The 14,015-nt window shown below is 33.1% G+C and overlaps 1 pseudogene; it reads left to right on the top strand.

Moving 5' to 3' along the window:
• The first annotated feature begins 3,261 nt into the window (after window positions 1-3,261).
• On the top strand, window positions 3,262-5,582 carry LOC108471853 (L-type lectin-domain containing receptor kinase V.9-like; annotated as a pseudogene).
• Window positions 5,583-14,015: the final 8,433 nt, after the last annotated feature.

Here is a 14,015-nt window from a genome sequence, read left to right as displayed (position 1 = left end):
TGGAGCTTCGACTATTTTACCCAAATGACCTAAAAAATAATTATAACCTTGGTTCAAAAACATTACCTAAATGACTTAAAATGAACAATAAAATTAAATAAGAGAGACTAAATGGCCGACAACAGTATTTTTTTCTGGCACAACCATTGTTTGATGATTGTGTTAAGTGTTTAAAAAATAAATTTTTGAGCGTCGAGAACTAAATGATCAATATCATTATATTTTTTTCACCTGTATCATATTACTATACATTTGTACTAAATTTTTTTTAAAAAAAAACTATCTTTTTAGAGTGCTAACACACTAATGGCGGCACTCAATTAATCTCAAAATCCACGTGACCACTGACCTCTATATTTTAAGTCGTATTTTGATTTATGATACTAATAAATTATAATTTTATTACTTCATCAATGGTTTCGTTGGCAACTAACAGTCTATTTGGATCCCAGTAGAACAGTGTTTAACTTTCTAACTTTTATAATTTAAAATTAAATACGGTTGTAAAAACCTGACATTCGGCTTGTGAGGGCCGGCACCTGCTCAGAAGGTCACAATGCCATTAAGTGGCCGGCACCTTTTCTTTTAAATTTGGTGTTGGCGTGTCGATAATTAGTATTTCGGCACTCAATTTTTTTTTTAATTTTAAAAAACTACCGATCATTTGTGTGTTAACACTTAAAAAATTTTTAATCAGATAAATAAGGTATTGATTATTAATATACCAATACTTAATAAAAATATTTTTTAATTTGATAAAGAGATTTCGCCATTAATGTATCAACACTCAAAAATATTTTTTAAATATTGATATAAATATATATTAATATGATACGGAGTAAAAAAATATAAAGGTGTCAACCATCTAATCCTCAGTATTTAAATCTTTTTAACACTTTACATAATTATTAGGTAATGATTATATCATAAAAATACGTGATTTCAATAATTTATTATCCCAACTCAATTTTACTATTTATTTTAAGTCATAATTATTTTTAGAGTGATTTAATTAAAATAACCGTTAGAACTAAGCAACTAGGCATGCTTTGGAACCATTCTGTTGGATAAGACAATAAAATTTTCTTTTATAGCATTTTTTATTTTGTCAAACTTTTTAAAATTAAGATGATGTCCAACATCAATAAAAATATTTCTCTCTTTTTTTTTTTTTGTATATTTGAAAATATAGATATTTTAAAAAAGTTTTAACCGGTACTATCTAAACAACGGTGACATACATTATAAAAGTATTTTTTCTTTATTGTGAATATTCATATTTTTTACTAATATTTTAAAAATATATACGATATTATCTGATACAATATTAACATAAAAAATTCTTTTTATTTTTAAACACTGATGATTAGGTGAAAAATGCGAATAGTTTCATTGGTGTGTCAAGTCGTACTGATAAATACTACAACTCATATTCGTATATATTTGTTTTCCCAACTCATTTTTATAATGAATTAATTTTAAGGATTATTTTTATAAAATCTACTTCCGAAGTGAAATAGAAATACCATTACCCAATATTGAGCTCGCTTTTCAGTAACTAGAAGCCCAATAATTATTAAATAACTTTTTGGAATAATATTTATTCAATTTAGTGTTTATAGACCTAGTGAAATTGGTTTGGATGAAATTTATACATAATATTAATATATTTTGTCTTCCGTATCTCAATTCGACTTAAATATAGAACTATATTTTTATCTAAATTTTTATATTTGTACCTAATTAATTCAAGTTTGTTTAGACTAGTATATATATATATATATTAAAATATTTTAATTTAAATTAATAATTTAGTTTTTTAGTAAAACTAAAATATAAACAAATTAATATATATTTTTAATATTTACATAGTATTTATATTACTATATATTCTATTTTATGTGATATAAATTACATAATATGTGAAAATAAAAATAAAAATATATTACAAAAAGTATAAAGAGGGTTGAGCTAAGCTTCGACTTTAAATATTGGAGTTCAAGCTGGGTGCATATTTTAAATAGTTCTAATTTTGGCAAGCTGATTTTGGGGCCTTATGCTATTATCTAATTTCTTTCATATTTTAAGTGAATCTTTAAACTTTAATTTAACCTTATAATTTTAAGTTAATAAATCCTTATATTTCTTCGATTTAATAATGTTAACCGGACGTGACAATTTAATTAAGATACAAGTGATGAAGTGAAATATTTTGTCTATTTCACCATTAAAATTTTAAATGGATTTAAGAACAATATATATATATTTTGAGTATTTTAAGTTTTTTAAATAACAATGCTTTAATTTAGTCTATAATTTTAAGGCGATATATAATTATTTAACAATGTTGGTCCAATTTTTACATGTGTTAATTTTTCTACAAGTGATATTGAGGTCAATATTTTCATATTTAGATTAGTAGTTGAACCGGTCAAATCATTAGTTCTCACCTTTAATTAATTCTTTGATCAAAATTCTTTTCAAATATGAGTTGAATTTGGTTCCACCACCTTATGTTAAATCAAATGCAAGTAATTGGGTGAAATACTTTGGTTAGAATTTAATTAAAAGGAGGTAATGTTAATTAGTAATGTGTACAATAATGAAGTGATTGAGTGTAAATAGTCTTTAGATTCATTTAAGTTTTTATATTATGATATTTAATTTTAGTCAACTTTTTTATGATATGATATACAAGCTAATCACAAGTTGAGGTGTATATTTTTAATCACGTTTTAGTAATTATGGTTTAAATTAAATGAAATTCAATTAATTAATATATGTATTAATTTTAAGTGTGGAAATGCTGGCCTCATGATTGAAAGTGTGTTTTCTAAATACTAGTGTAATGGTTTGTAAGTAGAAGTCAAATATGTTACTATCATATATGACAATTTCTTTGCAAGCTTAATATCTTAAACATTCTTTGTAAGTCATCTTTTATTGTTTTAACTAAATTTGTAGAAAAAACAGTTAATTATCTAAATAGGATGAAGGAAAACAAGAATTAAATGCTTTTTTTTTATTGAAATGGCAAGTTTCATTGCGTTTCAAGTTTTTTTATTGAAAGGAAAGGAAAGCAAGAATTATAATCCTTTAAGTTTTTTTATTGATTTTTTAAATTCATATATTAGAGGTAAAGAATTGTCAACGAAATTTAGAGTGTTTCATTATCAGATGATATCATCACGTTTACAAAATAATCTCATCTTATCGTCTTAAAAGGAGAGCAATTTCCTTCCCGGAAATTTCTTTGAGGTCTTAATGAAACCGATTAAACAATGGTGTTTTGGTTTCTTTGTATTTATATTGGACTGATGGTGCAGAATAACTTGTGTACACAACAAAACTTACTAGAGCCCATAATCACTATTGCTGTAATTTTGTGTGTAATAATGTCTTGTTTGATCATGCTTGTGCTGCTGCTTTTCCTTCTAAACCTTGCATCTTCAGATATCAACCCGGGTTGGTTCAGTTTCAATGGTTACTTGGATGTAGAAGGAGGAGCAGCGGTAGATTCTAATGGGCTGTTTAAACTGACTAACTCTACAAGCCTAAAAGAAGGTCACATCTTCTACAAGAATCCAATCCAATTCAAGAACTCCAAAAATGGTAGTGTTTTCTCCTTTTCTACCACATTCATTTTTGCAATTGGGCCGGAATACGGCCAGGGAATGGCCTTTGTAATCTCGCCTAACAAAGAAATTCTCGGAGCTTTACCCATCCAGTATCTTGGTCTTTTCAATGAAACAAATAACGGTGACAGCTCAAATCATATTGTTGCGGTTGAGCTGGATACAGTTTTCAGTCTTGACGTCAATGACACAGATGACAACCATGTTGGAATCGATATCAATAGCGTAAACTCCGTGGTATCTGCTTCTGCGGGGGTATTTCACTGATGAAGGTAAGTTCATCAGTGCCAGCCTTTTAAGCGGAGAACCAATGCAGATATGGATAGAATACAACGGGGTTGAGAAGCAACTCAATGTTACGTTGTATCCCATCAAACTATCAAGGCCAAAAACCCCACTTTTATCGTTGAAAAGGGATCTGTCTCCTTATATGTATTACTCTATGTATGTCGGTTTCTCGTCGTCCACCGGTTCTATTTCAGCTACTTCATCCTCGCACTACATATTGGCTTGGAGTTTCAAGATGAACGGCTCAGCTGATGAGCTAGATTTGTCTCGCCTTCCCAAGATTCCACGACATGATAACGGAGGAATCAAGCAATTGAAGAAGATTTTGGCTATCACCCTTTCTTTCACAGGTCTCACTTTAGTCCTCGTATTTGTTTTCGGGTTTGTGTTGCTCTCAAGGAAGCAGAGATTCATGGAGATTCTCGAGGATTGGGAGGTTCAGTTCGGGCCTCATAGATTCTCTTATAAAGATCTATTCAAAGCAACAAAGGGGTTTAAAAAAAAGGAAGTTCTAGGGAGAGGTGGATTTGGTAGGGTGTACAAGGGTGTTTTACCCTCTTCCAACATACAAATTGCCGTCAAAAGGATCTCTCATGATTCAAGGCAAGGTATGAGAGAATTCGTGGCTGAGATTGCAACTATCGGTCGCCTCAGGCATCCGAATTTGGTTCGACTTCTCGGTTATTGCAGGCGCAAGCAGGAGTTGCTTTTGGTTTATGACTACATGCCTAATGGAAGCCTTGACAAGTTTCTTTACCACCAACCTAATAGCAGCCTTAATTGGACACAAAGGTTTAAGATCATCAAGGACGTAGCTTCCGCGTTGTTCTATCTGCACCAGCAATGGGTGCAGGTCATCATTCACAGAGATATCAAGCCTGCCAATGTGCTGATAGACAGTGACATGCATGAACGCCCGACTAGGAGATTTCGGACTGGCAAAGCTATGCGACCTTGGAAATGATCCTTAAACCTCTCATGTAGCAGGCACGCTCGGTTACATGGCTCCTGAGCTCGCAAGAACCGGGAAAGCAAACACAAGCACTGATATATATGCATTTGGAATATTCATGCTTGAAGTTGCATGTGGTAGAAAGCCGATCGAACCACAAATGGCACCAGAGGAAGCATTTCTTGCTGACTGGATAACGGATTGCTGGGATAAAGGAGACAGTTTGGCGACTATTGATAAGAGGTTGGGGAAGAGATTTGTGGGACAACAAGCGGAGTTGGTGTTGAAGCTTGGGTTGCTTTGCTCACACGTGGTGACAGCGGCTAGGCCTAGCATGTCCAGCGTTATATCGTATTTGGACGGTGTTGCTTCATTGCCCGAAGACTTGAGCTCTGTTGTCAAAGCTCGAGAATTCCCAGCAGGATCAAATGAAGTGGACGCTCCTAATGAGTTGACAGTCGAGAGAAACACGGTTCCTTCATTAACAATTACAGAAGCATTTGTTTCTCACGGTAGGTGAGGTGGAAAAATATCGGGTTTTTCTTTAAAAATTATGATTGTAAAATTAAATAAGAATTTAAAGCCTTCCGAATCGAGTAATAGGGTTTTGTATATATATATTTAAGCATCATAAGTAGCATACTGTGGCTGTTCATGCAAATATCATTTAGGAATATATTTTGTAACTGAGCATGTGATTCTCAAAATTTTGGAATTTTTATTTTCCTTTTTAATTGTTTTAATTTTTAGAGTTTTTTATTTTTATTTTAAGATTTTTATAATATTTTATATTGTAATAAATATAGAAAGGTGGTCACATGCATAACAAATTAAAAAGCTTAATCGAATAAAAAAGCTTGATGTATGTGACCACCTTTCTATTTTTATTACAATATAAAGCATCATTGTCTGAAGTCCTTCATATGTTAATTTCTTAATAAAATGTACTATTGGTGTTTGATGTCAACAATGACGCATTGAACAGGGAATATTGTATATTAATCATTATTTAAATATCAATTATTGATATTTAAATAATGAATTCAAATATAATGTTATTTACATTAAAATATTCTCGACAACTTACTTAATTACAAAATGGTATTTTCATAATTTTTAATTGAGTTGTGTCTGGTTGACTCGAACACCAACTCAATCAGAGCTTAAATTATAAGATATAGATATATACAATTGATAAAGGTAATAAAGTATGTATAATAAAATTAAAATGTTTAGAATTATCAAGATAAAATTTTAGTTCAGTAGTAAATTAAATGTTTTATTATGCATTAGCTTTCTTTATCGTGTGGAGCACGAGTTAAATTGTTTATATTAATTAAAATGTATTTGTTAATTTTTAATAATTTTTATAAATAATATTAGGGAAAATTTTAAAATATTCATTTTCTTTAAATTGATACGGCTATTAGTGATAATATAAGGCAAAATTTTAAAAACTTTGGTGTAGATCTATGAAAAATAAAAAGATAATATAAATATTAGTAATATTATGAAAATCATAGCTTTGGAATGTTAAATTAAGGAAGAGATTGAATTAATTGAAATCTACATAGTAAGGACTTAAATATGAAAAATAAAAATTCCATTAGGATCTAAAAACAATTTAATTAAAATGCAATTAATCCATGCTTTGTTTAATCACTACGCTATAAAACCTTGAATAAAATTTTTAGAATTTTTAGAAGATGCCTTAAATCTATAGCAATAAAATTATATGGATAATTTGTCTTTCTCCGTATACTCTTTTACACATCCAAATTCTTTTAAATCAAATTCCAAAATCTGCGAATCTAGACTTCTGACTTCTTCCTAACTACATCGATACCAGAAACCATTGGATGGGGTTGGGACGTCATTCTTAGCCTTGTCTTGATCTCTTCTTAAAGCTAAGTTCCCTTTTGCTTGTTGCTTCCTCTCTCTCTCTAGCATTGCAGTGGACAAAGTGTAGCGAACAACTAACTACAATTTGATTTATATCAGAGGCAACATATTATTGAAAAATCCCTTAAAAAAATAAATCACCCAAAAATCAGCCGACGTTTTGGTATAATGACACTCATTGCAATTGGCATGAAGGGGCCATTAGAGGCTCTTTGATAGTGTCGCGACTGGGATGACAGGCCATTGGTTTCAACTTCATCTTTTGGCTTGAAGTTGCTGTTGGGGTTTTGACAGCAGAGGAAGAAAACAGAAGCAAGTAATCCGGATGAAGTAAAGTTAAATTTCAATACTTGAATAAGCAATATGCCATATACATAAGTAATTCAGATAACATATGTTGGATTTTGCGTAAAACAAAGAAGAAGAAGAGAAGAAAAGAAAACGGATGCCAAAATTTGAACAAGAAGAAAACTAAATTTGATCTCCAAAAATCTGATCTTTTTTCATTAACAGGAGATGCATTCATATTACAAAGAAATATGGCAGTTACCTAATGTTTAGCTGCTCCCATTAATACATGACTTAAGTCTAGCTAGAATTAGACACAAAATGTAGCTAACATATCAGCCTTTACATCACATTCAAGTCTTTAACAAATCCTACTAACTTTAAAAGTCAAATTACAAAGGAACTAAACCAAGTTACAAATGAACAAAATAAACAAAATGCTGCTGCTCCTCTAGTTCGGCTTGAATGCTGGTTTCCTGTTGCATTGCAAGCCAAAGTTTAACACTCCTCCTTGGACTGTATGCAACAAACACCGATCTTTCTTCTCAAAGCATCAAATCGTGTAGCACCGAGAGACTTGGTTAAGATATCAGCAAACTGATTTTCTGAATTACAATGAACCAAATTCACTTCCCTTGATTGTTCAGCCTCTCGAACAAAATGAAATTTAATCTTGAAATGTTTAGTTTTTCCATGAAAAACTGGATTTTTAGCTATGACAACTGCTAACTGATTATCAACTTTGATTTTAGTGGCTTTAATCTGTTCTTCATCCAAATCGCATAGCAACTTCCTAAGCCAAATGACTTGATTAACAGCTGCAGCAGCTGCAATGTATTCTGCTTCAGTTGTCGATTGAGCAACAGTTTGTTGCTTCTTTGAGCTCCAACAGAAAACTCCTGAGCCAAGAGTGAAAAAATATCCAGAAGTGCTCTTCATATCATCAATGGACCTTGCCCAATCACTGTCAGAATAACCAATCAATTTCAGCTCTTTTGCCTTCTTATACTTCACTCCAAAATTCAAAGTTCCCTTCACATATCTGAGAACTCTTTTTGCTGCTTTAAAATGGATCACAGCAATGCATAAATTTGGATAATATCAGGCCTAGTAACTGTTAAGTAAAGTAAACAACATACCAAGCTTTGATACTCCTTCTCATCAACTCTTTCATGACTGCTATTGCTTGTTAATTTCTCACATTGAGCCACAGGTGTGCTGACAGTTTTGCAATTAGACATAAAAAACTTGTTTAAGATCTTCTGAGCAAAAGCATGCTGACTTATGAAAATGGCATGGTCTGATTGATTCACTTCCATGCCAAGAAAATAAGTCATTTCTCCCAAGTCAGTCATCTCAACAATGTTCTGCATTTGCATTTTGAACTCATCAACCAGCTTTCCGTTGCTTCCAGTTACAAGTAAGTCATCCACTTAAAGTAAGATAATCAGAAGAGTTTCATGTACTTGACTTCTTCACATAAAGTGTAGGTTCACTAACACTTTTCTCGAACCCGAGCCTAAACAGGTGTGTATTGACCCTGTCATACCAGGCCCTTGGTGCCTACTTTAGACCATACAAGGCCTTTTTCAACTTGTAGACTTTGTCTTCTTTACCATGAACCTTGAACCCCTCTAGTTGTTCAATGAAAATTTCTTCCTTGAGGAAGCCATTCAGAAAAGCAGACTTAACATCCAGCTGGTGTATTCTCTAACCCTTTTGAGCTGCTAAGGCAAACAAAAGCTTTATTTTGTCTAGTCTTGCAACAGGAGAAAAGGTCTTAACGAAGTCAATCACATACTGTTGGCTATATCCCTTCACCATAAGTCTTGTCTTTTTGTTTGTTTAAAGAGCCATCAGCATTGTATTTGACTCTAAACACCCACTTTAAACTAATAACCCTCTTCTGGTCTGGTCTGTCAACCAATTTCCAAGTGTCATTCTTATGTATCATCTCCATTTCTGCTTCTATGGCCCTATTCCAACAATCTGGTCTGGCCTGTCAACCAATTTCCAAGTGACACTCTTGTGTATCATCTCCATTTCTACTTTCATGGCCCTTTTCCAACAATCTTTTCTAGCAGCTTCATCAAAAATTGAAGGTTCAACTATTGCAACATCACATCTTTGATAAATGTCAGCAATAGTTCTTGTGCTTCTTACAGGTTCATCATCAAAATCATCACCAATTGGCCCTTCTTCATCTAGTTGCAGATTAATCTCTTGCTGATCTTCTTCACTTAAACTTGCATTTGTCCCATTCCAATTCCATACTTTTCTTTCATCAAATTTCACATCTCTACTCACCATGATCTTCTTTGTTGAAGGATCAAACACTCTATAAGCTTTCTTAGTGCTGCTGTAACCAACAAAGATCCCTGGCACAGATGTTTTTTCAAGTTTGGTTCTCTTCTCAGCTGGAATGAGAGTGTAGTAGACACAACCAAATGCCTTTAGGTGTGACACTATTGGTTTGAGATCATGCCAAGCTTCAAAAGGAGTCTTTTCTTTAACTACATTAGTTGGCAGCTTGTTGAGTAGGTACACTGAGGTGTTCACAGCCTTAGCCCAAAATTTGCTTGGCAATTTGCTTTCAAATAGTAAGCATCTAGCCATGTCGAGTATTGTCCTATTCTTTCTTTCACACACTCCATGTTGCTAAGGAGTATAGACTGTTGTTAACTGATGATGAGTTCCAGTTTGCTTACACAGCTTCTGGAACTTATCTGACAAGTACTCAGCACTATTATCTGATCTTAAAGCTTTAATCTTGCAGCCTGTTTGATTCTCAACTAAGGCTTTAAATTTGTTGTATGCCTTAAACACTTCAAACTTTTGCTTCAAAAAATAGACCCAACAGAATCTACTAAAATCATCTATGAACAGCACAAAATACTTACTATCATTCAAAGAAGAAGTCTTCATTGGTCCACACATGTCAATATGAACCAATTTGAGCTTGCCTTGAGCTCTCCATGCCTTATCAACTGGAAACGGCAATCTTGCCTGCTTCCTGAGCTAGCAAATTTCACAAACATTGTCATTGACTTCAACTTCAGACATATCTTCAACCATGTTCAATTTGTGTAGCAAACCAAGTGATCTATAATTGACATAGCCTAACCTTTTGTGCCATAAACTAGTTGTGTCAGTCGCGCTAGTATAGGCCTTTATTTCCAATTGATTCATGTTCAACACAAAGTATCTTTCAGTCATAGCCACTGTAACCAGTTCTTGACTAGATGAATCCTCAATAATATAAGGTTTATTCTTGAAAACAAGTGAATAACCCTTCTCAATTAACTGTCCAACACTAAGTAGGTTTTGATCTATGTCAGGTACAAAAAGTACATATGAGATTACTTTGTTACCTGAATGTGTGCTGATCACAACATTCCCTCTGCCTCTAGCCTCAATAAGGTTGTCATTTCCAATTTTGACTTTGGAAGTGAACCTTCTGTCAAGATTCTTGAACAGCCCTTCATTTGAAGCCATATGGTGAGAGCAACCACTATCAACTAACCAGTTCTTACTGATTTTGCTTGAGTTTGCATAATAGGATGCAGAGAAAACATGTTCCTCTTGAGCTTGAACATCCTCAGCAGCTTGAGCTTGGTTTTGCTGCTGAGTTTGTGCCCTTCTTTTATTCTTGCACACCTTTTCAACTTGACTAAACTGTTTACAGCTTCTGCACTGGATATCTGGCCTGTACCAGTAGTACTTTTCCAAGTGTGTGCTTCTTTGCTGTGAATGCATGGTGGAAATTTCTTCTTTCCAGTATCCTTCTTTGGTTTCTCCTTTTTGTCAAGCCATAGTTTCTTCTCTTTGTAGCTCGAACTTGAGCTTTCTTTAGCTTTAGCTTGGAAAGCTCCCTCTGGATGCTCCTCCAACCTTTGGCCCTCCTTTGCTCAAGTGTGTATAGGGAATTTACCAACTCAGACAATGAAATGGCTGATAAGTCCCTCGAGTCCTCCAATGAAGAGATTTTTGACTCAAAATTTTCAGGGAGAGTTGTAATAACCTTTTCAACAACTCTGCTCTCACTGAAATCATCACCAAGGAGTCTAATGTTGTTGACTATGGCCATTATCCTATCAGAGTACTGCTTGATAGTCTATGACTCTCTCATATTCACGTTCTCAAAATCCCTCCTAAGGTTGATAAGTTGTTGCTTCCTTGTCTTGTCTGACCCCATGAACTCCTCCTTTAGCTTCTCCCATGCTTGCTTTGGTGAATCACAAGCCATTATCCAAGTGAAAATCACATCAGATACACCATTTTGTAGACAAGCAATAGCTTTGTGCTTCTTGGCACACTCTTCACTATGTTGTCTAATCTGTGCAATGGTGGGATTGGCCCTCAATGGAGCTGGTTCAGTGTCATTCTCAACCACATTCCAAAGTTCATGTTCTTGCAGGTAAGTTTTCATCTTCACTAGCCAAATACGGTAGTTTTCTCTAGCAAACACAGTTCGTGGTGGTGGTGGTGTAAAACTCATCTTGCAGCAACAAAAACAAAAACAAAAGCAACAACTTCAACTTCTTTCTCTTTAAGTATTCTCTACAAAAAAGATACCAACAACAGAGGCCCTCAAAGATGACAGACTCTGATTACCACTTGTTAGGGTTTTGACAGCAGAGGAAGAAAACAGAAGCAAGTAATCCAGATGAAGTGAAGTTAAACTTCAATACTTGAATAAGCAATATGCCATATACATAAGTAATCCAAATAACATATGTTGGATTTTGTGTAAAACAAAGAAGAAGAAGAAGAAGAGAAGAAAAGAAAACGGATGCCAAAATTTGAACGAGAAGAAAACTAAATTTAATCTCCAAAAATCTGATCTTTTTCCATTAACAGGAGATGCATTCATATTACAAAGAAATATGGCAGTTACCTAATGTTTAACTGCTCCCATTAATACATGACTTAAGCCTAGCTAGAATTAGACACAAAATGTAGCTGACATATCAGCCTTTACATCACATTCAAATCTTTAACAAATCATACTAACTTTAAAAGTAGTTACAAATGAACAAAATAAACAAAATACTGCTACTCCTTTAGTTCAGCTTGAATCCTAGTTTCCTGTTGCATTGCAGGCCAAAGTTTAACAGTTGCAACCTCGAGGGTTTTGAATCGTGGCTTCGAAGCTCAATGTCACGTCACCCTATGCTTAATGTCACAACAACAAACTACTCCATGTTGAATTTTGGTGAAGTTCAACTTTCTCAAGGTGATAAAAGGTTGATATCGTGACACACAAGCACTTGTGTCGTGACCTCCACAACAGTTGAGGTCCTCACTATAGGAAAACAGACTTTTAGCGGCGTTTTTAAGCGCCGCAAAAAACGTCGCTATATGCAACGTCGCAAAAATTAGTGGCGTTTTTTTGAAAAAAACGCCGCTAAAGACCATGACCTTTAGCGGCGCTTTTTTCGCAAACGCCGCTAAAAACCAGGACTTTTAGCGGCGCTTTTAAAAAAACTCCGCTAAAGACCATGACCTTTAGCGGCACTTTTTTCACAAACGCCGCCAAATATCATAACCTTTAGCAGCACTTTTCTCACAAACGCCGCTAAAAATAATGATATTAAAAATTTATTTTATTTTAATTAAATAATATTTATTTCTATGTTAAATATTATATTATGTTTAATTTTGAAATTTGAACTTTAAACTATATACATTTAAGGATAAATAAAAATATTAATTAAATTAAATTTTCCATTAAAATTTAAACTTCAAAACTAAATATAAAAATTAATGAATTTAAATTTAATACATAAATATTGATTCAATATGTAATTTAATACATAAAAAAAACACACACACACAGACACACAAAGTATTAGAATTTCTAAAACATAATTCATCCTGGTGAGAAAATAATGCCAAATCATCATCACATCTCATTAATCAAAGGAAAAAGATCAGAAAAGAAGAAGAAACAATATACAACAAAGGGCTGGTTTAAGCTTTAGATGAAGCCAAAGTATTGCAATGCTTGCATATATAACTTAGTGAAACTAACAACAAAAAAACACAAAATAGACAAACAATCACGCAGCAAAACTAGAGCAAATACAAGAATTTTAAAAAAAAGAAAAAAAGATGATAAATGGCAGCAAAGCTAAAAACAAATAGCAAAGTCAAACTACGCAGGCGATAAGAAGAAAATAACTAAAATTTTAAAATTTAAAATAGTACAGGGCCTAAAATTAACTAATTCGAAAAGTATTGGTCAAATTAAAATATAAGAACTAAATGCATAACTTTCGCAAAGTATAGGAACTAATAATAGAATTAACCCGATATCTTTCTGTTGATTTGAGGTTTCTATCGACCTTTACCAATTCTCTGAAGCACATACAAGATGGAGATGTCTAGATTTAATTTCGAGTCTTTTACTCTGCTTGGCTTTAAGATGGGAAAGCAGTGGAGTTGGAACATGGGCATCCATTTATTTTAATGGGAGTTGAACCAATGGATGTAATTCATGCATACTTTGTCGTCTCAATTCTAATCTAAATTACTTGATTTGGAAAGACTCTACCAGTGGGGATATAAACTACTGTTGATAGCATACTCAATTAAGGCACCTATGGTTTGCCGATGCAACTAGGGACAACAAGCAAAGTTTGCATTTCAATCCTCTTCAATGCTTAAATTAATAGTTTTTGTTTAAGAAAATGAATAAAGATAGAAGAAATTTATATTACAGGAGACCCAAAGTAGCAAAAGATTACGAAAAATAAAAAAGGGTAAAAGAGAAGCTTAACATACCGAAATAGAAGAAGAAAATTGTGAAAAATCGGTTTAGTGCTTATTGACTACTGTTGAGTCCGAGACAGGAAAGATTTTAGAAGACCAAACTTTATACAAAAAAGAAAGCTGTAAAAATTATATAAAAAGCTAATAAAATTTTAGCTAAAATAAAAACTTCAAGA

This window comes from Gossypium arboreum, chromosome 11 (assembly GCF_025698485.1).
Source record: "Gossypium arboreum isolate Shixiya-1 chromosome 11, ASM2569848v2, whole genome shotgun sequence".
Lineage (NCBI taxonomy): Eukaryota > Viridiplantae > Streptophyta > Magnoliopsida > Malvales > Malvaceae > Gossypium > Gossypium arboreum.
This window is presented reverse-complemented; position numbering and strand designations above follow the sequence as displayed.